This window comes from Mesoplodon densirostris, chromosome 3 (assembly GCF_025265405.1).
Source record: "Mesoplodon densirostris isolate mMesDen1 chromosome 3, mMesDen1 primary haplotype, whole genome shotgun sequence".
In the NCBI taxonomy this organism is placed as follows: Eukaryota; Metazoa; Chordata; class Mammalia; order Artiodactyla; family Ziphiidae; genus Mesoplodon; species Mesoplodon densirostris.
The window spans coordinates 104427245-104450055 of NC_082663.1; positions in this window are offsets into that span (position 1 = coordinate 104427245).

The following is a 22811-nucleotide window of genomic DNA, read 5'->3' on the forward strand; positions in this document are numbered from 1 at the left end:
TGTTCAAATCTCACATTCACCTTTCATTTATGAACTTGTTGCTTACTCCTTCCACTCAGCCCCTTCTTGTTGTCTTTAAGTGTGTGCCTCCGGGCATGCTTATTTATTTTTATTGTCTCAAGGTAACATTTAAAATATGTAATTAAAGTAAATAAATCTACATTTTTGACATTATTGCATTTACAGGAATTTAACTGTACTTTGTAATTTATTTTTCTTATTAGCCAAAAGTTCAGTGCATTGTTTTTGATGAATTAGGCACCCATATGAATACCGCAAATCAGGACATTATCATTGTTGCTCTGAATCTATAAATGATCTTTATAAGTTCTTGATTTTAAAGACCTACACTCAGCCTAGAAAACACTTGTTGTATAATTTGGTCAACAGTTTCCATTTTATCTATTTGTATACTGTCATGATGTCTTAAACTACAGGAGTTACATACTGAGTTTTTATTTTTGTTTGCTTTGAGCAAGGTAGATGGATGTTTTGGCCATTATAATGTGAAACCACTTCTTTCTTTACAGTATTTGACCAAATTTGTGTGTCTATGATATTTGTAAATACATGCGATATCTGTATTTCTTATCATAAGCCTGTTTAGTTTTATTCTCAGTAGGGTTTTTGGACTGTACAGTGTTTATATGATCTGAACTCCTTATACATAAGAAGGTGTGTATATTAATCCAATTATGGACTTAAAATATTTTAAAACTATAAATACCCTTATTTGCTGCAAAGACCAGTGTGTAGACATTTGCTTTTTAGCAATATTTTTAAGTGCTCCATTTTAATGCCAAGGAATAAGTCTTTTGGCAACACAAACTGGTCAATAATAGGTAATGCAGGTATGTTCAGGTTAAGCCAACAATGTTTTGCATTTTTATGCTTCTTTTCTGTCAACACTAATGAAGTCAACATTGCCTGAATGAATAATGAAACACATCCCTGTTTAAAAGTATGTAACTGAAAAAGAAATAAAAAATAAAGGTAGTTTTTTTAAACTTGCTCTTTCCCCTTTCCTCTAATATGGGTAAAATAATGCCACTTACTGAAGACAGGAATTTTAAAAATTCAGTTTATTTAATTTACTAAATGTGAAAAGCAGAGCTAAAGGAATATTCGTTTGTGTTTTTTGATTTTGTTTTGCTTTGTTGGAACCCTATTGTAAAGAGTGCATACCTGGAAGTATCTAAGCTTTCTTTAATGAAAGTTAAAAAAAAATTTTTTATACTTCTCTGAACTCCTTAATAGAGCAATTAATTAGAACTAATGCCACTAATAAACCGAGGGAAACAAGCTGAATCATTTCATTCCTTTTCAAAAATGAAGTCATATTATGATCAGAGAAATGAAATATTATTAAATCCAATTTTAAGTGAATGACTTTAATATCATTCCAGATGAAGAGCATGTATCTGTGACAGTATCTCACAGTTCATCATTGTGCTAGGTGCTTTAAGGGGTTTTACAAAATGGTGCTCTGCTTACTGAAAGATGCCAAAGGTAAGATAAGTCAAAGCAGCACACACTAAGCCCATGTGTGTCCATTAAGCACCACCATTCAGAAAGAATAAGATATGGAGATGAAACATACCAAGTTAAGCATGGGTTAAAGGCCCTATCTAGAAATATCTGACCTAAGATTAGGGTTCAATCTGAATGACTGTATAGTTGCATTAGCACCCTTTGCTTTTGCAAGTGACAGAAGCTTAACATGGCTTCAGCAATAGGCATGCACATTATTACATTTAACTGAAAAGTCCAGTGATAGGAGTAGCTTCAGGCATGCTTGATCCTGGTGCAAAGTTCAGGAGTCTGTTTTTCTCTGTATCTCTCAGTTTTGCTTCCTACCCTGCTGTTTTCATTGTCAGGGAGATTCTTCATGTGTGATGGTAAAGTGACCACCCAGCAGCTTCAGACTTCTGCCATAATCTCGGCAAAAACAAAGAACGGTTTCTCTCAACAGTTCCAGCAAAATCCCAAGACTGACATTTATTCCTTCATTGGTTCACATGCCCACCCTCGAGCCAACTACTGTGACCCAGGGAATGTTGTTCTCCCATCTTCAGAGGACACACTGAACTGAGAAATAAGGTAGAAGGGGATGTTCCCCAAAAGAAAATGAGGATATTGTTACCAGAAGGAGAGTGAATGGATTCTGCGCAGGCAATCTAGATATCTGCAGTCATGGTGAGAAAAACAAAATAGAGTATAAAGGCAAACTTAATTGTTTTAAATTAGAAAACATTGTTATTACTGAGACTTTTATTAATGTGAATATATTATTGGAAATCACTAATATAGTGAACGAATACATTTGAAAAATGTTTTGGACTCAGGTAAAAACAGAGGTCATAAGTACCCTATTTGATGTGCTTTTGTTTAGTTTTAAAGGTTTTTGTGATAGAATTGGATTAGTAGAGTTAAAAGCTAACCTTTCTTCTAGAAGAGAAATAAATTGAATTATAAAGTTTTGCTGATGTTTGGGATAACTAGTTTCTTCTCTGACCATCTCTAATACAGACCCACATATTATTTTCTTAGGAAATTTACTTCATAAGAATACATGGATCGTAACCAAAGAAAGAACTACATATAGAAGTATTATCAGGTAATACTGCTGGGATATGAAAATGGTTTTAGAAAGAACGGTTGTTCACAGAAATGTTTACCACACTGTGATTTTACTCAAATTGAAGAACACTCCTGCACTGCTCTAGATGAGGGGTTGGCAAACTTTTTTGTAAAGTTTAGGATTTATGGGCCAAAAGGCAAAAATGAGGCTTTTATGTACTTGTGTAATGAGAAAGAAAACAAATTTCCACTACTTTTTTATTGATGAAATTAAAAATATATATGAACACTTGAGTACAAAATTTTTGTAATACAGGTTTAATGGTAAAAATTAAGTTATTTTGAGAGGATAATATTTCACTTAATTGGGGTTTGAAATCGATTGCAAATGTTCATCTGTTATGCTGATTTGTAATGTGACTTTACATATTTCACCTCTGAAAATGTCTTCATACAGATAGATATTACTGTTATCAGTCCACAAGTGTGTGGATGTTAATTGAGCATATTCACCATTTGGAAGGTGTTTATAGAATTCCATTAGATTCTGCTCTTGATATTTGCCTTTGACCTATCATTACACTGCAGATTAATTACTTCCTTTTAAAGTTTAGATGGATGCTCCTTATTTATACAGTTAAGTGGATTTTGTAATATGGAAATTTCCTGTGCACTTGGATTGAGATCCAAAAATGTAGCTGGAACTGCAGTTGAGTTTGGAAAACACATCCACTGCAAATTTGTGTGGGAATGGATATCTTGCTGCTTGTGTTAACTAGACAGCATGGGAAGTGTATAAAGCAGCTTGACATAACTTGTGATTTAAACAGCATTAGTTGTCATCAAAATGACTTTGTTGCAGTATAAATTTCATATATAAGTGATGTTTTGCCTTGTAATTTTTAAGTTGAAGTTATTAAGAAACATTATCAAATCTGCAGCAAAAGCTAATTTTCAAATCCATTCAGTGTTCGTTAATAATAGGTGAGGGTGATACTCATTCAGAAAAAAAATTCACTTTTGGTCCTGAGCTCAAAAAATTGCAATAAAACTTTATTACTTCTATCAAACTGCTGTGTAGTTGGGCAAGTCAGGATATTAAGTTTCTGTTTCTAAAAAAAATGGAAGTAATGATAGTTAAGACTGCAAGAGTGAAAGAAATTCACCATTGACTTTACTAGTTCATTAACATGATATTCAAATAGTTCCCACAAAATACCTGCTGATGAATAATATAAAGCATAAACATTGACTTTAAACATTTTACATTTTCACAAGCTTTGTAAATTTGCCCAGTAAACCTTTTTCTGCTCCACATGTGTTTACCACCATTAAGTTACTTCACATCTTAGCAGATTCTACTTTAATTAGCACGGATGTTTTCTCAAGTTCTTTAAAAATATTCTTTCTTATAGTTGTTCCATGGAGACTATTCACAGAGGGTACTTCTTGAGGCACTTCACACTCAGTATTGACTTCCCTAGTAATCAATAGCTGGCAGTATTGGTAACATCTGTTGACTCATCAAAAGCCAAATCATTTTGCCTTGTCTTTTAGTTGGCAATTGATGTCTTCAAGCAACTGTCCTTGCTAAAAAGCTAGTGGTCTACAACATGTTTTTCTCCTCTGGACACACATTTTAGCTGCTGCAGTCAAACACAATTAACTTTAACTCACCATCAATACAGAGCATTCTTTGCTCGGCTAACAAATGAGCCACTTGGAAAGTAAGTGGCTTGCACCCTCATTCTCATTTTTTTGTGTGTTTGAATAAATTCTATTGTGATGAGATATTCTGTTTTAAAGTTTTCTAATTGTTCTTACTGTTGCTTTTCTGTGAGTTGGGGATATTGTGATGAGTGCTTAGTCTGGTAATGTGAAAATAAATTGTATTCTTTTAACACAGCTGAAGTGTCATTGCATAATAAACATGATGCTTTGCCATATAACTGTATAACAAAATAATCCACGTTCAACTGTGCCTTAGAAGCGCAACACTCAAAGTTCACTTTACTTTTTTTTTACATGATTAATATTCATTAGTAATAAAAAATAATAAAATGTATGACAGTATGTGTGGCACTTGAAATGCTGTCAAATTATAACTGCATCACTGAGATTTGTAGTGTGTTGAACAGTGTAAAGCAGTGAGAGCACCACATATGGTCTCCGTCACAACTATTCAACTCTGCCTTTGTAGCATGAAAGCAGCCATAGACAATATGTAAATGAATGAGTATGGCTGTGTTCCAATAAAATTTTATTTATGGACACTGAAATTTGAATTTCATATAGTTTTTATGTGTCATGAAGTATTCTTTCGATTTTTTTTAACCCATTTAAAAATATAAGTACCATTCTTAGCTCGTGGGCCAAATAATAACAGGAGGCGGGCTGGATTTGGCTTGTAGACTGTAGTTTGCCAACCTCTGTTCTAGACCACATTGGAAAGATTTGGATGTTGGAGGTTAATTTTTTTTAACCTAATTGAGTGACACACTTATCAAAAGATAACTTTTCTTCACTTTATAAAAGGAAGGGTCATTTTGAAGTAACATCAAGAATTATGATAATGTTAAAGAAAATGCATCATAGCACATATGGGAGTTAGAAATAAATGAGATAATTCCAGCTCCCATATGAACTTAGATGTTGAATCAGTGCATGGTCTTGGAAAGAGCATGAATTTGGGGACCAAACAAATTTAATTTGATTCTCAGCTTCTTCACTTCCCTTGTGAGAACTGTGACAAGTTATTTGACTTCTTAGCATCAGTTTCCTCACCTCAGATTGGAGTAATGCCTTCTTTGCAGCATGTCTCTGAAGTTTAGCAATGATATTTATAATAGCTCTCTGTGCAAGCTGCCATTTACCATTTCTTTCATGATAAACTATAATTGAAAACTGAGCAGCACCTTTATTTCTCACACAGAGTGTATGCTTCTGCTCCGAGACAGGAATAAGGTCTGGTATTTATTAAACTATGTCTTAGATTGAAGCTGTCATTCCTATCTGTTTAAAAATATTTGCACTCTAATTCTATCGCATTGCACAATTGACTGTTTTGACTCAATTAATGGCATTGATAAATTCAAAATCATTCTATGCCTTTTTTGATAAAAATAACAAACAGCAGAGGGCAAGGGCAAAACCCTATATCAAGTGACTCTAATCCTGCCTTAAGGTGAATATCAGTCCACTGAACGCATAACACAATACCTAAGTGGTCTCTCTAATCCTTCTCCACTGCTTGACTACCATTAGCTATTTATGTTTTTCTGAAATCTAGGTGAACAAATCAGTCCATTTCTTTGCCCTCCCATTCTCATTATCCCATCTGAAAAAGGAACTGGATTTAGTTTGCAATGTCTTTCCTAGTGAATCCATGTTTACTTATAAAGATCACCATTTCTAATATTACAAATTGCCTTTTAACTAATTCAGTCTAATCTTACTTGGAATCAACATTATTTATCAACCTGTAGCTGTATAATCTACCCTTTTCTTTTTTTAAAATAGGAATTTCATTTCCAGTCTAGTCTTTTTGCCTTGCTCCATTTACCACCTGCCAAGTCTCTCAGGATGGCTTTTGTCCAGGTCTAGAGACTTAGTTGTTCTTTGAAAATATTTGTACCTGTGATGGGCTTCATTTCCTTCTTGCTTTTCCCCCTCATCCCCCACTTAACTTTCTAGACTGAAGATTATTCTTGATTAAAAAAAAGATGGTAAAAGAAAATTTTTAAAGAAGCTAAGTCTTACATTCTTTTTGTCATTCTTCAACCCTTTCCTTACATTTGGCTCTACACGTAGTCTATAAAACCCTTTTTTATTGACTTTAGCTTTTTTTTTCCTTTTAAGAAATCATCAGCTAATTGGGGGGGGGTTGTTAAAGATTTTACCGTTTCTTATATTCATTTGCTATGCACACTCTATTTCCAGTCTTTTAAGAGTCAAACTTGTCAGAAGAGACATTTTTTGCAGGCTTGCTCCTTTTTTTCCCCCCTTATCAGGGCCATTTTTAATTGCAGAACTGGAATTACAGTCTTGAGTTCCCTTCACTAGGTATCACCAATCTTAAGATGAGATGATCACATTCTCTCAAGATTCCTGACCCTACCACTCTATCAATCAATTCCTTCTTGCTGGTCATTTTGGTGGTCCAGAGTAGTAACTTCAATTTTTGCTATCTCTGTTTTCTGGAAGATTAGTTTTTTTGGCATATAAAGAATTATCAGATGCTCTGGATATGTTAAAATAAGAGAGATGTTGTTTGGACAATCAGAGCTCTCTATCATGACTAAACTTTGTTTCCCAATTCTGGGCTTTTTAAATTAAGGTTTATGTATTCAACTACTTTTTTTTTTTTTTAACACCTTGTTACAGGCAATGGGCTGTGTGCTTAAATCTGATTTTCTTTTTCTGGCCTGGCATTCTGTAATGTATTTTCATAGTTGTATCCTGATGTTTTACTCTCTTCTTTTCCCGCATATTTTCCACAGTGCATTTTACCTTGGGTGTCCAAGTTTCAGTGTTATAAGTCCAGGATACTTCCCTATACCTCTCTTCTCATTTGTGTGGATTCCAATCAGGAATCTCGCCATACCCAGTATTAGTAACTACTGTGTCATATCTACCACGCCCTTATCTAAGTCTTGTTGTTTATAGCTCTTGTCTGTACATTAGTGTGAAGACTGCTGGGTGTTGTTTTCAAACTTCCTGCTTAAGTTCTCTTCTTGAGTGAATCACTTGGCCATCTCTAACCTGATGGTGTATATAACAGCCACTTTCTTGTTTTTTATCTGATCTTTTCACCCGCGTCCTCATTCAGTTAAAAAAATCTCTTTAACAAGTCAAATATACTCATACCAATATCTCATGAGATGACATTCTACCCATTTTAAATTGTGCCTTGGAAATTAAAGTCTCATTTAAAAATACCATATGGGCAAGAAAATCACTTACTTCCTTCTTGGACTTTGTATTTTGTCCTGAATCCCATACTGACTTTGTCAGGATGCCCTAAATATTCTATAATCAGCTTTTTTTGGAATTTAATATTATAAATTGTGTATAAATATGTAAATATATAAAATGAATTATAAAAATTTGGCAATTAGAGCTATTTTTCCTCCACAGTAATTGGTGCTTAAGTTACTTAAATGGCAACAACAGCTGAAAATAGTACCTTGACAAATTAACATCCGGACAAACCTGTATGGTCTCTTCTACAGGTTTGGCTGGTAGAAGACCGAAAGAGAGGACTAAGAATTGAAAGTACTTATTTTTCATATTCAAGAAAGGTTTAAGGCTATTCTTTAGTCAAAGTCCTAAGTTGCGAACAAGCAACCACTGTTAATCAAGATAACTTCCAATCAGTTCACAAGCGCTGACAGTGAATCAGTGACAATATCACTGCAGTGGCCTTGCTTCTGAAAATGAGCAAGTCGACAGCAACCTGACTCCAGCCTTCTGAAGCGGAGCACATCAGTGACAGCCCCACGTTTGCGGACAACAGCTGAGAAGAAGTGCCTCACTCCAGGGGCCACACTCCTGAAAGGCAGCTGGCCAGCAGCAGCCTTCCTCCCGTGACACACCCCAGGGGTTTTAGCAGCCTTTTTGGTTTCCCTAAACCCTGCTGCACCATTGTAAATAGTTCATTTTTTACATTTTTCTCTATTACTCTGTGTCCTCTCTCTCCTGTGAAGCTGACTGATAAATTGAGGTATAGGGAAAAAAAATTTTTTTTTGAGTAATGGATTTTAATGTAAAAAAATGTTTGGGGGGCTTCCCTGGTGGCGCAGTGGTTGAGAGTCCACCTGCCGATGCAGGGGATACGGGTTCATGCCCCGGTCTGGGAAGATCCCACATGCCGCGGAGCGGCTGGGCCCGTGAGCCATGGCCGCTGGGCCTGTGCGTCTGGAGCCTGTGCTCCGCAATGGGGGAGGCCACAACAGTGAGAGGCCCGCGTACAGAAAAAAAAAAAAAAAAAAAAAAAAAGTTTGGAAAGTACTGCCCTAAATCATCAGGGAATATTATATTCATTCATTATGTGGTACTTAAGAAAACAGAAAGCTATATATTCTATATATTAATAGTATATAGAAAGATTTCTATCCTAATGTGTTAAACAAGATCTGACACCAGGGTCAACAAAGCTTTCATGGTCAAGACTATCTACTTGTGCCGACTCATTTCTCAAGAAGGCCTGCTTGGCAAAGTAGATTAAGCCTCCTTTGTGCATGTCTTAAGAGAAACAGCTCTGAGTTTGAGGTCTCTCACAGAAGGATCAACTATTATCAGTAGTGTTGGGCAGCTAGAGTCTCAGCTCTGGGGGGATATGGGACCCTGAAGGAAAGGTAGCGAGAAACTGGGCACCGTTAGGGCATAGGGGGCTGTGGTTGAAGGTTTGGACTTTGTAGTTGGATAAACCTGTGTTTAAGTCATGGTTCTGACACTTGATGGCTCTATGACCTTGGGTAAACTGCTTAACCTCTCTAAGCCTCAGTTGCCTCATTTCAAGAAGGAAATTAATATTAATAACACTGATTTTACTAAGTTTTGGTGAGGAAGATGTGATATGTTAATTGTAGCCAAGTTTGGCTCATAGTAGGTGCTCAATGAATAGTAGCTGTTATTGGCTATTATTTAAGCAGTACAGGGCAGAAAATTACCAAGGAAAAGATGATGTGATGGAAACCTCGGTTGTACACTTAGCATGAAACTGAGGCATATGTTTGTAGTAATTCAAATATCTGTGAATGATGCGTTTGTGGCAAGGAACAAATCAATGGGGAAATTAAATTTGGAGATAACAGAAAAAAAGACTACTGAGAGAGATGGTAGTGATTCTAGTGACTAAGTGTCATATATTCCCTCTCTCTCTTCCACCTCAGCAGGGACACATTGGCTTCAGAGAAAGAGGACTGGAATAGGAAATTAGAAATGTGTTCTGTTCAGGAATTAACCGCCAACTAGCTTTGTCAATCTTTCTGTGTATCCATTTCATCTCTAAGGGAACTGTTAGGGACTGAAAGTTTGTATCCCCTCAAAATTCATATGTTGAAACCGTAACACCCAGTGTGATGGTTTTAGGAGGTGAGGGCTTTGAGAGGTAATTAGATGAAGTCATGAGGGTAGGGCCCCCACTATGGGGTTAGTGTCCTTATAAGAAGAGGGAGAGAGACCTGAGTTCTCTTTTTCTCTCTCTCTGCCACATGAGGGCACAGCGAGAAGGTAGCCCTCTGCAAGCAAGGAAGAGGACTCTCACCAGGTACCAAGTCTGCCATTCCAGCACCTTGATCCTGGACTTCCCAGCCTCCAGAACTGTTGTTTAAGAAACCCAGTTTATGGTATTTTGTTTTGCCAGCTTAAGCTGACTAACACAGATTTTGATACCAAAAAATGGAATGCTCTTTTAACAAATACCTAAAACTGTAAAAGTGGCTTTGGAATTGGGCAAGGGGTAGAAGTTGGAAAAATGTTGAGGTACATGCTAGATAAAACTGAGATTGCCATGATGAGACTATTAAAGGTGATTCTAGTGAGGACTCAGAAAGAAAAGAGGAGAGCCGTAGAGAAAACCTCCATCTCCTTAGAGAGTAAGAACACAAATTATGCCAGCAAAAAATGTTGGTAAAAAGTTGATAGTAAAGGCTGTTCTAGTGAGGTCTCAGACCAATATGAGGAAAAGGCTATTGGACAATGGAAAATAGGTGATTCGTGTTACAAAGTGGCAGTGAACTTGGCTGAACTGTCTTATAGTGTTTTGTGGAAGGTAGGACTTGTAAGTGATTAAATTGGATATTTAGTTGAGCAGATTTCTAAGCAAAGTGTTGAAGGAGGAGCTTGGTTCCTCCTGACTGCTTAGAGTAAAATGTGAGAGGACAGAGATGAATTGAAGAAGAAATTGCTAAGCAAAATGGAACCAGAACTTAAAGATTTGGAAAATTCTCAGCCTATCCATATTGCAAAAAAATGGAACAGCTTGTTCTGAGGAGAACATTAAGAGTGTGGCCGAACAACCATTTGATAAGGAGATTAATATGGGTGTGAACCACAGACTAAATCAAGTACCCCAGGAGAAACACTGCCACTTTGAACTGAAGGGAACAGAGTTGGGATGAAGTGAAAGAAGGCTGTCAGATTTCTTAGATCCTACAGGACTGGATCATACAGCTATCCAGCTGTGAACATGTGCTATTCTTTTTTTTCTTTTTTTAAATTTATTTTATAGAAGTATAGTTGATTTACAATGTGTTAATTTCTACTGTACAGCAAAGTGATTCAGTTATACAGATATATACATTCTTTTTCATATTCTTTTCCATTATGGTTTATCACAGGATACTGAATATAGTTCCCTGTGCTATACAGTAGGGCCTTTTGTTTATCCACTCTATATATAATTGTTTGCATCTGCTAATCCCAAACTCCCTATCCATCACTCCTTCACCCCCCAACCCCCTTGGCAATCACAAGTCTGTTCTCTGTGAGTCTGTTTCGTGGATAAGTTCTTTTGTATCATATTTTAGACTCCACATACAAGTGATAATCATATGGTATTTGTCTCTCTCTTTCTGACTTTCTTCACTTAGTATGATAATCTCTAGGTCCATTCATGTTGCTGCAAATGGAATTATTTCATTCTTTTTTAGAACATATGCTATTCTTCAAGACAAGGAAAGAATGATCCAGAAGGCAATTCAGAGATCATAAGAGCTGCCTGCATATTTTCTAAGGTTGGGGCCATCACCTCAGTTTCAACAGGTCAGACAGTGGCTGCCTGGAGCCTTGCGGGTGGGGCTGCCCAGAGCCTAAGGATTGCGACCCATCAGGCAGAGCTACAGGTGAGATTGCTCTCCCAGTGGCCTTAAGGCAGAGCATTGAAACAAAGGGGATTATTCCTCAGCTTTAAGATCTAATCGTATTTGCCTTGCTAGGTTTTGGACTTGCTTGGGACCCATCACCCCTTTTTTCCTTCCAGTTTGCCTTTTGTAATGGGCATGTCTACCCTATGCCTAGCCCACCATTGTGTTTTGAAAGCACATAACTTATCTGGTTTCACAGGTTCATAGCTGGAGAGGAATTTTGCCTCAGGATGAATCATACCTCAAGTCTCTTATCTGATTTAGATGATATTTTGATGAGACTCTAGATTTTGGACTTTAGAATTGATGCCGGAACGAGTTAAGACTTGTGGGGTTGTTAAGATGGAATGAATATATTTTGCCTATAAGAGTGACATGAGTTCTGGGGATGAAATGTTATGGACCGAATGTTTGTGTCCCCCTAGAATTCGTATGTCGAAGCCTCTAACCCCAATGTGATGGTATTTGGAAGTGGGGCCTTTGGGAGGTATTTAGATTTAGATGAAGTCATGGCTGGGGAAGGGGGGGGCTGCTATGATGAGATTCGTGTCCTTATAAGAAGAGGAAGAGAAACTGGAGCTCTCTCTCTCCCCGCCACCACTGAGGACACAGTGAGAAGGCAGCTATTTGCAAGCCAGAAGGAGAGCTCTCACCAGGAACTGAATTTGCTGGTACCTTGATCTTGAACTTTCCAGCTACTAAAACTGTGAGAAATAAATGCCTATTGTTTAAGCCACCTAATCCACAGCATTTTGTTATAGCAGCCTGAGCTGACTAATACAGAAACTGGTTGCGAAAACTAACTTAAAGTTTCCATGAGATGATTCTGTTAGCCTTTGACATCTTCACAAGAATGTGATAATCAAATGAAATAATGCATTTGGAAGACATTGTGATCTCTAAAGTGGGGATTTCCACACCTAGGTGGAAGTCAGAGTCACTTACAGATAGTACTTTTTTCTTTTTTTTTTCAAAGAGAATTCTTGAGCCCTACTCCTAGGCATTCTGATGGAGGAAAAAAACTATTCTTAAAGAACTCCTCTAATAATTCTCATGTATCACCAGGTTTGGGATGCATTACTCTGAAACAACCTTCCTAAATTGTCCTTGAAGGTGGTGACTTAAATAAGGTAAACTTCTGAGAGTTGGCTACTGAGATGTCTATTTAAAATACCCTCTTCCCTGGTATGGTACTCTTAGTGCTGTCCGGCAAGTATTTCTGGTTCTCCCCTTGTCCAATCACATGATAGTGCTATACTTCCTGCTCACTTGTGGTTGGGTAAGGCCATGTGATTCACAGCCTAGACCATTGTTTCCTGACTCCACTCAGCTCCTGACTGGCCTCCCTCCACAGACCTGGGCCAACACTTGCCCAGTCTCCTGTTAGATTCTTCCCTCAGTAAACACAGTCAAGCCCCTCCAACCCCAAAGACACAAACAAAACACTCTCCATTGTTCATGCTCCCCAATCCAGTTATTCTTCTATTTTTCTCCTTTCCACTCAGCCAAGTGTCTTGAAAGAAGGGTTACAATATTGTCCTATAATATTCCAGTGCCTGAATCAATGTGTAACATTACCACTGTGTGACCCTCCCAGGCCCAGCCTCTATGTGGTCTGCTTTGAGGTCCAGGACTGTAACGGTAAAAGCTATAGTATTTACTTCATTTGAAATACATTTTTTTGTTTGTTTGTTTTGTGAACATCCATGGCTAAGTATGTACAGATGTAAGGAAAAATTTTAAAAACTGTTAGAAGTCAGGTGGCGTGACATTTAGGGGGATTTTTGGCTAAAACCCTTCTCCTGACCAGGTCCCAGGTTAATTAATAGGTTCTTTTCGTAAGACAGTGAGTGAAGGGTCCAGAACACCAAGGGACAGATTCAGTCTCTTCAGCAAAGACCCTTTTATTTTCCACTTAATATAAAGTGGTTATTAGATATTGTCCTCACCAGTTTCTCAGTTCTCTCCTGATGTAGCTTCTTTCCTTGAATTATTCAAAAAGCCTAAAGAGTGAAAACAGCCAAATGAGAGGTGTGTCTGTGGTTAAGCTCCATGATGTAATCTGGTCATTGCTCCCTTTTTAATACACCAAAGAACATCAACAATAATGATAATCAAGCCCAATTTAACCTTTCACAGGACAATGAGAAGTAGATTTCCTCTCTTCTCAAATAGAAATATTCAAAGATGAAAATATTCAAAAGTTCTCATGCCACAGAGAAAGATAAAATGATTAAAAATGATTGCTTGGGGTTGTTTCCTCCCCTGGTTAAAAGCTATATAAATTACTCCTGGGGAACAAAAGAGCATGTTTTGTGTTACACTGATATCCAGGAGATGGCTCATTTTTATCCCAGAGGAAGGAAGAGTGGCCATTTGGCCAGAGGCCAAGAAACCTTGGCCAAGTTTTCTAGAAGCCCCCTGACAAAGATGGGCCTAGATGAAGAGGGGAAATTCTCATTTATTAACTTAAATAATTTTTCTTTAAAAGTGGTGAGATTGTGAGTGAATTTAATGTTTTAGATTTTTTTCCAGTGTTTTGCAAATGAAAATTTAGAACCAATGAAATGAGTGGGAAGATGAGGAAACAGAAACTTTGGATACAGGCTCTTCTTTCAGGAAGCTTGGCTGAGAGAAAAGGAGAAAGAGGAATAACTGGATGTTTTGCTTGTGTTTTTATGATTGGAGCAGCTTGAATGTGTTTGTTTACTGGGGGAAGAATCTTATCAGTGAAGATGAGGTAAAAGCTGCTGGAGAGAATGATGTGGAGGAAAGGAAATCCCTGGGGGAATGAGCTAGGATTCCAAAGAAAGGAGAAAGTGGGAAAGAGAAAGGGCTAGTTGGGCTTTGTAGAGATGATATGTGTGAGGGAAGTGAGAAAGTCATTCAAGTGATTGGCTATAGCGTCTTTGTTGACTTGAGATATACGTGAGCCTGAGAGGAGGCTGCCCGTGGGTTGCTGTTTATCTGGAAGAAAATGGAACCATTAAGAGACTAGGGGTGGTTCTGGAAAAAGTCAGAGAGCAAGCACAATTATTTCAAACTTAATTTTGTTATAATATTTGCTACCCATGACCTTCAGTTTTTCTTTAGGCAATGTATAGTTAATGACATAAAAATTATTGAATCATAATATAGTAGTTAAAAATGAAAGAAAGCTTTCATCTGCTGCTATGACAATAATCCACTTTTAAAAAGACCTTTTCATATAAGAAGTGTTTCATAAGCAAGTTGCTCTTTTAAGGAGTCCTTGGTAATATCAGTAGTATTATGCATTTAGTTGACATTTCATGAATGTTTCATATTAATCAGACTACATTGTTCTTGGTATAGATATAGAAATCTAGTTAGCTCAAGATCTAAAAATTCAGTATTAATGCAACTCAACATTTTACTTTCAGATACGTATAGACCATAAATTATAATCTTTATATATTTACATGGGGTATTATCTACAAAGGATAAAGTTTTCCCAAGTCAGATTGGTTAAAAATATAAATTTAAATTCTATTTCAAACAAAATAAAGTTTTAACCAGCTAAGGTCTGAGTTTTTATGATGATTTAGACACAAATATGTAAGTTCTATTTGCACTTATGTCTATATATCAATTCACCTAGGAAATTTCTTCCTCTAGCGGGAAAAATTAGATTTTACTTATCTCTTTCCATCCTTTGTGCTTTCACAATATAGGTACATGAATAAATTGTGTGTGTTGCTAAATAAAGATTAGGGGCCAAAAAGAATATGAATGCAGATCAGCAACATTCTCAACTGCTAATCCAAAAGTGTTCCTTCCTAGTAGGCATTTTATCATTGAAAAGTTATTATTCTCTAATTTAAAAAAAACAAAAACCCTCAAAATATGCAGACTCTTTTGGGTTTTCACTACGTGTAAGCACAGATGGAGAATTCTTTCTGTCTAACTTCTATCTAACATTGAGATCAAATTCCCATAAAAATTCACTATTTTAACTATGTACAATTCAGTGGCATTAAGTACATCATGCAACCAATACCACTATCTAATTCTAGAACATTTTCATCACTTGCAAAAGAAACCCTGTACCCATTAAGCAGGCACTTCCCATTCCCCCTCAACACCCCAGCCTCTGGCAACCTCTAATCTACTTTCAGTCTCTATTGGTTTGCCTATACTGAGCATTTCATCTAAATGCAATTACACAGTATATGGCCTTTTGAAACTGGCTTCTCTCATTTAGCCTAAGGTTTTCAAGGTTTATCCAAGCTGTATCCAAGCTGTATTATCCAAGCTGTATTATCCAAGCTGTATCCAAGCTGTATCATGATACAGCTTGGATAACTTCCTTCCTTTTTTTGGCTGAATAATATTCTGTTGTATGTATGTACCATTTTTGTTTATCCATTCATCAATTAAGGGACATTTGGATTGTTTCTGCCTTTTGTCTGTTATGAATAGTGATGCTATTAACATTGGTGTACAAGTTTTTGTGTAGACTTAGGCTCTCAAATTTCTAAGATAGAATTTCGGGGCCACATGGTAACTCTATGTTTAACATTTTGTGGAACTGTCAAACTTTTCTACAGATCGTACTTTTCTCATTCCCACCAGCAGCAACGTATGAAGATTCCAGTTTCTCCACATCCTTGTCAACACTTGTTACTTTTCATTTTTCAGAATAATTTTTTAAAGTATAGCCATCCTAGTGGGTATGAAGTGGTATCTCATTGTGGTTTGGGTTTGAATTTCTCTAATGACTAATGGTGTTGGGCATCTTTTCATGTGTTTGTTGACCATTTGTATGTATATTGGAGAAATATATGCTTGAGTCCTTTGCTCATTTTTTATTGAGTCATTTCTCTCTTTATTGTTGAGTTGTAAGAGTTTTTTATATATCCTGGATACTAGACCCTTATCAGTTATATATTTTTGAATATTTTCTCTCATTCTGGGTTGGATTTTATTTTATTTATAATGTTCTTTGATGCACAAAAGTTTAAAATTTTGATGTTCAAGTTATCTATTTTTTCTTTTGTTCCTTGTGCTTTTGCTAAACCATTGTCTAACTCAAGGTGAAGAAGATTTTCACCTGTGTATCTTTCTGAAAGTTTTACAGTAGTACCTCTTACATTTAGGTCTTTGATCCATTTTGATTTAATTTTTGTATGTGGTGTGAGGGTCCAAATTAATTTTACATGTGGATCTCTAATTGTCAAAACCTGTTTGTGTCTTGTGGCTGCCTAGCCTTCTTTTTAGGGTGGCCAGTCAGGAGGCCATTTTTTCTCTAGGCGTTGACCTAGAACAAATAGACTACCAGTTATTTCTTCAGCAAAAATGGATTTATTTAGGATCAGCAGAGAATTGCAGTTCTGGGTCTGCTGTCATGGTGAACCACATGGAAATTCCCACTCAGCAAGGGAAAGAGAGCACTTTTATAGAGGGAAGAAGGAAGTTGTGTGGCTATAATAAACAAAGAGTCTGTGGCTTTTCATTGGCTGAGTTCTTGCCAGGAAAGAAGAGGAGTCTTTCTTCTTCCTGTTGGGCTCTGCTATTGCTGTAGGGCATGAGAGCTTCCCCTGCTGGTCTCCTAACTCTATTGGAATTAGGTTTCTGTTTATTAATTTCTTTACATTTCCCCCTTTTGATCAAGATCTTTCCCTAAAAGCATCATGAGTAAGAGTCAGGTTTTCCAGTGTTAGAGGCTTTTTGTCCCTCAATACCAGGAAGGACCTTTCCTGGGTATAGTGTCTCATATGGATGGGTAGGTGGTCAGATTGGAAAACTAATGAGGTCACATTCAAGTAACAAGGAGGGTTAAGAGGGAAAACTCTCAGATACTTTTATCTAAAGTCCACATGTTGTCAAGATTATAGACATTGGAGATCATCTGAAGTGTTATGTCATCATCAGAGTTTTGGCAGTAACCTTCCAGCAGCCCTGGTCTGGATATTTTGAGAAAGCCATGTCATCAATTATTGTCTGCTTTGATTCCAGGAAATCTTTATTTTCAGGTCACCAGATGATGTGCAGTTCCAGTCTAGTTTGGTGCTTACTTTAGGTGTGTTACAAGAATCCAAGAGTCTGTTCCCTGGAGTTGGGTAGTACCAGGGTTGGTTAGCAATACCTGATAAGGGCCGTTCCAATAAGGTTGAAGGGAGTCTCTCTGGAGGTGTCTTTTCCAATAAAGGAAGTCTCCAGGTTGCAAGGTGTGATGCTTAAGTCTCCCAAGAGTGCACTGTGAAAAGATTGCTCTACCAAAACTTGGTGTTTTGGTTTTTTTTTTTTTTTTGCCACACTACACACCATACAGGATCTTAGTTCCCTAACCAGGGATCAAATCTCTACCCCCTGCAGTGGAAGCACAGAGTCTTAACCACTGTACTGCCAGGGAAGTCCCAAAACATGGTTATTTTTAATAGAAGCAGTTAGGCCTTTGCTATATTGGATTATCTCTTCTTTTGTCATTTGTGGGTCAAAAGAGGCAAGAGTCAAGTGCATTGGGCACCCTGTAACTCTTACAAAGGGTTGAGAGTTTATAGTTCCAAAAGGGGTGGATCTAAGATTTAGAAGCAATGCTTTTGGTCAAAGTATTTAGAGGGCCTCTACAAATTTTACCAAATGAGTCTTAATAATGCCATTAGTGTGTTCTACTAAACCAGAAGATTGAGGGTGGTAAATGAAGTGAAAATGTTGTAAAACCAGCCAAACAGCACAGACTTGTACCTAGCCAGTAAAATGGGTTTCTCAATCACTAGGAAGTTCGAGAGGAGTTACCCAGGTAGTGATAATATTTTTTTCAAAAGGACTTTAGCCACAGAAGAGGCAGCAACCTGTCTGTAAGGGAAGGCTTCAGTCCAATGTGGAAATATACAGACCATGACTAAAATATATTTATATCCATTAGGGGAGGAATTTGTATGACATCTATGTGCCAGGCCCTAAATTGTCCATTAGGCAGTTTAAGATGTCCAGGAACTGTACGAACAGGCTTCCCTGGGTTGTAATTCAAACAAGTGGGACAAGTGAGGTAGGGACTTTTGGTTAATGTTTTCCCAACCAATATTGATTCATGACTGCAATCATTTTTTCAGTAGACCAGTGGTTTAATGCATGTACAGTGGTGAGGAGTGGTAAGAGTCTCTGGTAGGACTGAGTTGTTGTTTGGCCTAAACCAGAGCTTTTTCTTTTTAATCAAACCAGCAATTGATGAATTTTCAGTCTGGTTTTTCCTTTTTTAAGGCCAATTATTGAATTCTCTAACCAGTTTTTCTAAGTTATCATTTGGGGAAATATCCCTTTGGACCATAACAGAGACATGGTGCCTGTTTGGTTCCTTTAAAGGCATCATTCCTTGCAGAAATGGTAGCAAGGTGAATTCCTGTAACTTCCAGAGAGTCAAATTTAGAATGCCCCAGAATCTTAGCAATAGCTAAAGTTGAAGGTAAACGTATTGTATCCAGTAATTCCTGAACATAAGGGCCATTTAAAATTTTATTTCTGCTGGAAATAAGAAAGCCACATTGCTTCTGCAACATTCCAAAATCATGAGCTACTCCAAAAGCATATATATTTTCAGTATAAATATGGCAGTTTTGCCCTTGGCTGAAGTGCAAGCCCAAGTAAGAGCATATATTTCAGCCTGTTGGACCAAAGTAATCATAGGTCCTCAACAACATCAAAAGGAGTTACAATAGCATACTTAGCACGGTATTTGCCATTGTCACCTTTTAAATAAGAACCATCAGTGAACCATGAGAAGTCAGTTACTTAAAGGAATTTCCTGCAGATCATCCGGAGGAGTGAGAAGGTGATCCATCAGTGTTAAGCAGTCGTGAGGGACTTTGTTAATGACGGGGGGGAGAAGAATAGCAGGGTTAAGGTTATTACACTGTCAGAGTTATGTGAGGAGCATTTAACAGAAGGACTTCATAGGAGGTGAGGTGGCTGACTGAGAAATGTTGAGTATGATGAGAGTTCTAGAGGGCTTCTACTTGCATGAGGTACAAAAATGGTTAAAGGGGATCCCACAATGATTTTCCTGATGGCCTTAACCAAAAGGGCAGTGTCATTAATGACTCTCATGCAAGGGGAATATCCCCATGCCACGGGGTCCAGTTGCTGTCTATACTACCCTATGGGTTGATGGTGATCCCCCTGTGTTTCAGTGAGCACAACAGAAGCATTCCTTTCCTTTTCATAAACAAAAAGGTAAAAGGGAGTCTGATAATTGGGATGTCCAAGGGAAGTTGGATACATCAAATTCTCCTTCAAGGCCTGAAAGTCTATGTCATCCAGTTCGTCCCATAAGATTGAGTTGAGGTTGTTTTTCTTTAGTAAAACATACAGCGCTTTGGCCATAAGAGAGAAATTTGGAATCCATTTTTCAATATTAACCAGCTAGCTCAAGAAAACCTTGCAGTTGGCGCTTAGTTTTGGATTTGGGGAAACCTAGGGCACCTGAAGCCTATCTGGATCTAGGTGTTGTCCTTGTTCTGATATCAGAGGCCATAAATATCAAACCTGAGTTTGGTCAAACTGCAATTTTTCTTTGGTGACCTTATGTCCCTTTAAGGCTAAAAGTTACAGCAAGTGGATACTGTCTTCCGTATGAAGAAGTTTGAAATGGAGAGCAAAGAAGCAAATCATCCACATCCTGCAACGAAGTAGAACCCCTAAGGGATTTTATATCACCCATATCAGCCTTCAGGATTTGTGAGAAATACAAGGACTGTCAGTAAAACCCTGAGGCATTACTGTGGAGGTGAATTGTTTTTCTTCCCAAGTGAAAGCAAAAGGGTGTTTGCTAGATTCATCAACTGGAACACTAAAAAATGCATGTAATAAATCAATTACAATAGAATATGCTTCTGGGTGAATGGATCTTAGTAAAGTATGAGGGTTAGAAATGATAGGGTGTTGAAGGATAACAATGTTGTTTATTGCTTGGAAGTCCTGGACCAACCTCCAGCCTTGGCTCTTAGGTTTTCTCACTAGTAAAATAGGATTATTATAGGGACTAGTACAAGGGATAATAAGGCCTTGAGCCTTGTAATATACTTTGAGCTTTATGTCTTGAAGGGCTTCTTTACTTATAGAATATTGGTTAATTCTGGGAAGAGGTTTTAAAGGATCTGTTTGAATCTTGATCTGAAAAATCTTTTTTTCAGTTTTGCCAAAAATAGTTGGAGATTTTGCCCATAAGGAGGATGGTGGCTGATGCAATAGGGACAGATGACCAGTGTTTCCAGCTTCAGCTCTAGTACCATCAGAGATGGAACAAATTAAAGGTGTTAAATTGTCACGTAATTCACCTGGTTGGTTACTTGATGACTACTGTAAAATTCTAGAGTTATTTCTCCCTTTTGGGTGAAAGAAATTTTTTTTTTAATTTATTTATTTATTTTTTTTTTATTTTACAAATTTAATCAGTTATACATATACATATGTTCCCATATCCCCTCCCTTTTGCGTCTCCCTCCCACCCTCCCTATCCCACCCCTCCAGGCGGTCACAAAGAACCGAGCTGATCTCCCTGTGCTATGCGGCTGCTTCCCACTAGCTATCTACCTTACGTTTGGTAGTGTATATATGTCCATGCCGCACTTTCACTTTGTCACAGCTTACCCTTCCCCCTCCCCATATCCTCAAGTCCATGCTCTAGTAGGTCTGTGTCTTTATTCCTGTCTTACCCCTATGTTCTTGATGACATTTTTTTTTAAATTCCATATATATGTGTCAGCATACAGTATTTGTCTTTCTCTTTCTGACTTACTTCACTCTGTATGACAGACTCTAGGTCCATCCACCTCATTACAAATAGCTCAATTTCATTTCTTTTTATGGCTGAGTAATATTCCATTGTATATATGTGCCACATCTTCTTTATCCATTCATCCGATGATGGACACTTAGGTTGTTTCCATCTCCGGGCTATTGTAAATAGGGCTGCTATGAACATTTTGGTACATGTCTCTTTTTGAATTATGGTTTTCTCAGGGTATATGCCCAGTAGTGGGATTGCTGGGTCATATGGTAGTTCTATTTGTAGTTTTTTAAGGAACCTCCATACCGTTCTCCATAGTGGCTGTACCAATTCACATTCCCACCAGCAGTGCAAGAGTGTTCCCTTTTTTCCACACCCTCTCCAGCATTTATTGTTTCTAGATTTTTTGATGATGGCCATTCTGACTGGTGTGAGATGATATCTCATTGTAGTTTTGATTTGCATTTCTCTAATGAGTAAAGATGTTGAGCATCCTTTCATGTGTTTGTTGGCTGTCTGTATATCTTCTGTGGAGAAATGTCTATTTAGGTCTTCTGCCCATTTTTGGATTGGGTTGTTTGTTTTTTTGGAATTGAGCTGCATGAGCTGCTTATAAATTTTGGAGATTAATCCTTTGTCAGTTGCTTCATTTGCAAATATTTTCTCCCATTCTGAGGGTTGTCTTTTCGTCTTGTTTATGGTTTCCTTTGCTATGCAAAAGCTTTGAAGTTTCATTAGGTCCCATGTGTTTATTTTTGTCTTTATTTCCATTTCTCTAGGAGGTGGGTCAAAAAGGATCTTGCTGTGATTTATGTCAGAGTGTTCTGCCTATGTTTTCCTCTAGGAGTTTGATAGTTTCTGGCCTTACATTTAGGTCTTTAATCCATTTTGAGCTTATTTTTGTGTATGGTGTTAGGGAGTGATCTAATCTCATACTTTTACATGTCCCTGTCCAGTTTTCCCAGCACCACTTATTGAAGAGACTGTCCTTTCTCCACTGTACATTCCTGCCTCCTTTATCAAAGATAAGGTGACCATATGTGCGTGGGTTTATCTCTGGGCTTTCTATCCTGTTCCATTGATCTATCTTTCTGTTTTTGTGCCAGTACCATACTGTCTTGATTACTGTAGCTTTGTAGTATAGTCTGAAGTCAGGGAGCCTGATTCCTCCAGCTCCGTTTTTCGTTCTCAAGATTGCTTTGGCTATTCGGGGTCTTTTGTGTTTCCATACAAATTGTGAAATTTTTTGTTCTAGTTCTGTGAAAAATGCCATTGGTAGTTTGATAGGTATTGCATTGAATCTGTAAATTGCTTTGGGTAGTAGAGTCATTTTCACAATGTTGATTCTTCCAATCCAAGAACATGGTACATCTCTCCATCTATTTGTATCATCTTTAATTTCTTTCATCAGTGTCTTATAATTTTCTGCATACAGGTCTTTTGTCTCCTTAGGTAGGTTTATTCCTAGATATTTTATTCTTTTTGTTGCAATGGTAAATGGGAGTGTTTCCTTGATTTCACTTTCAGATTTTTCATCATTAGTATATAGGAATGCCAGAGATTTCTGTGCATTAATTTTGTATCCTGCAACTTTACCAAATTCATTGATTAGCTCTAGT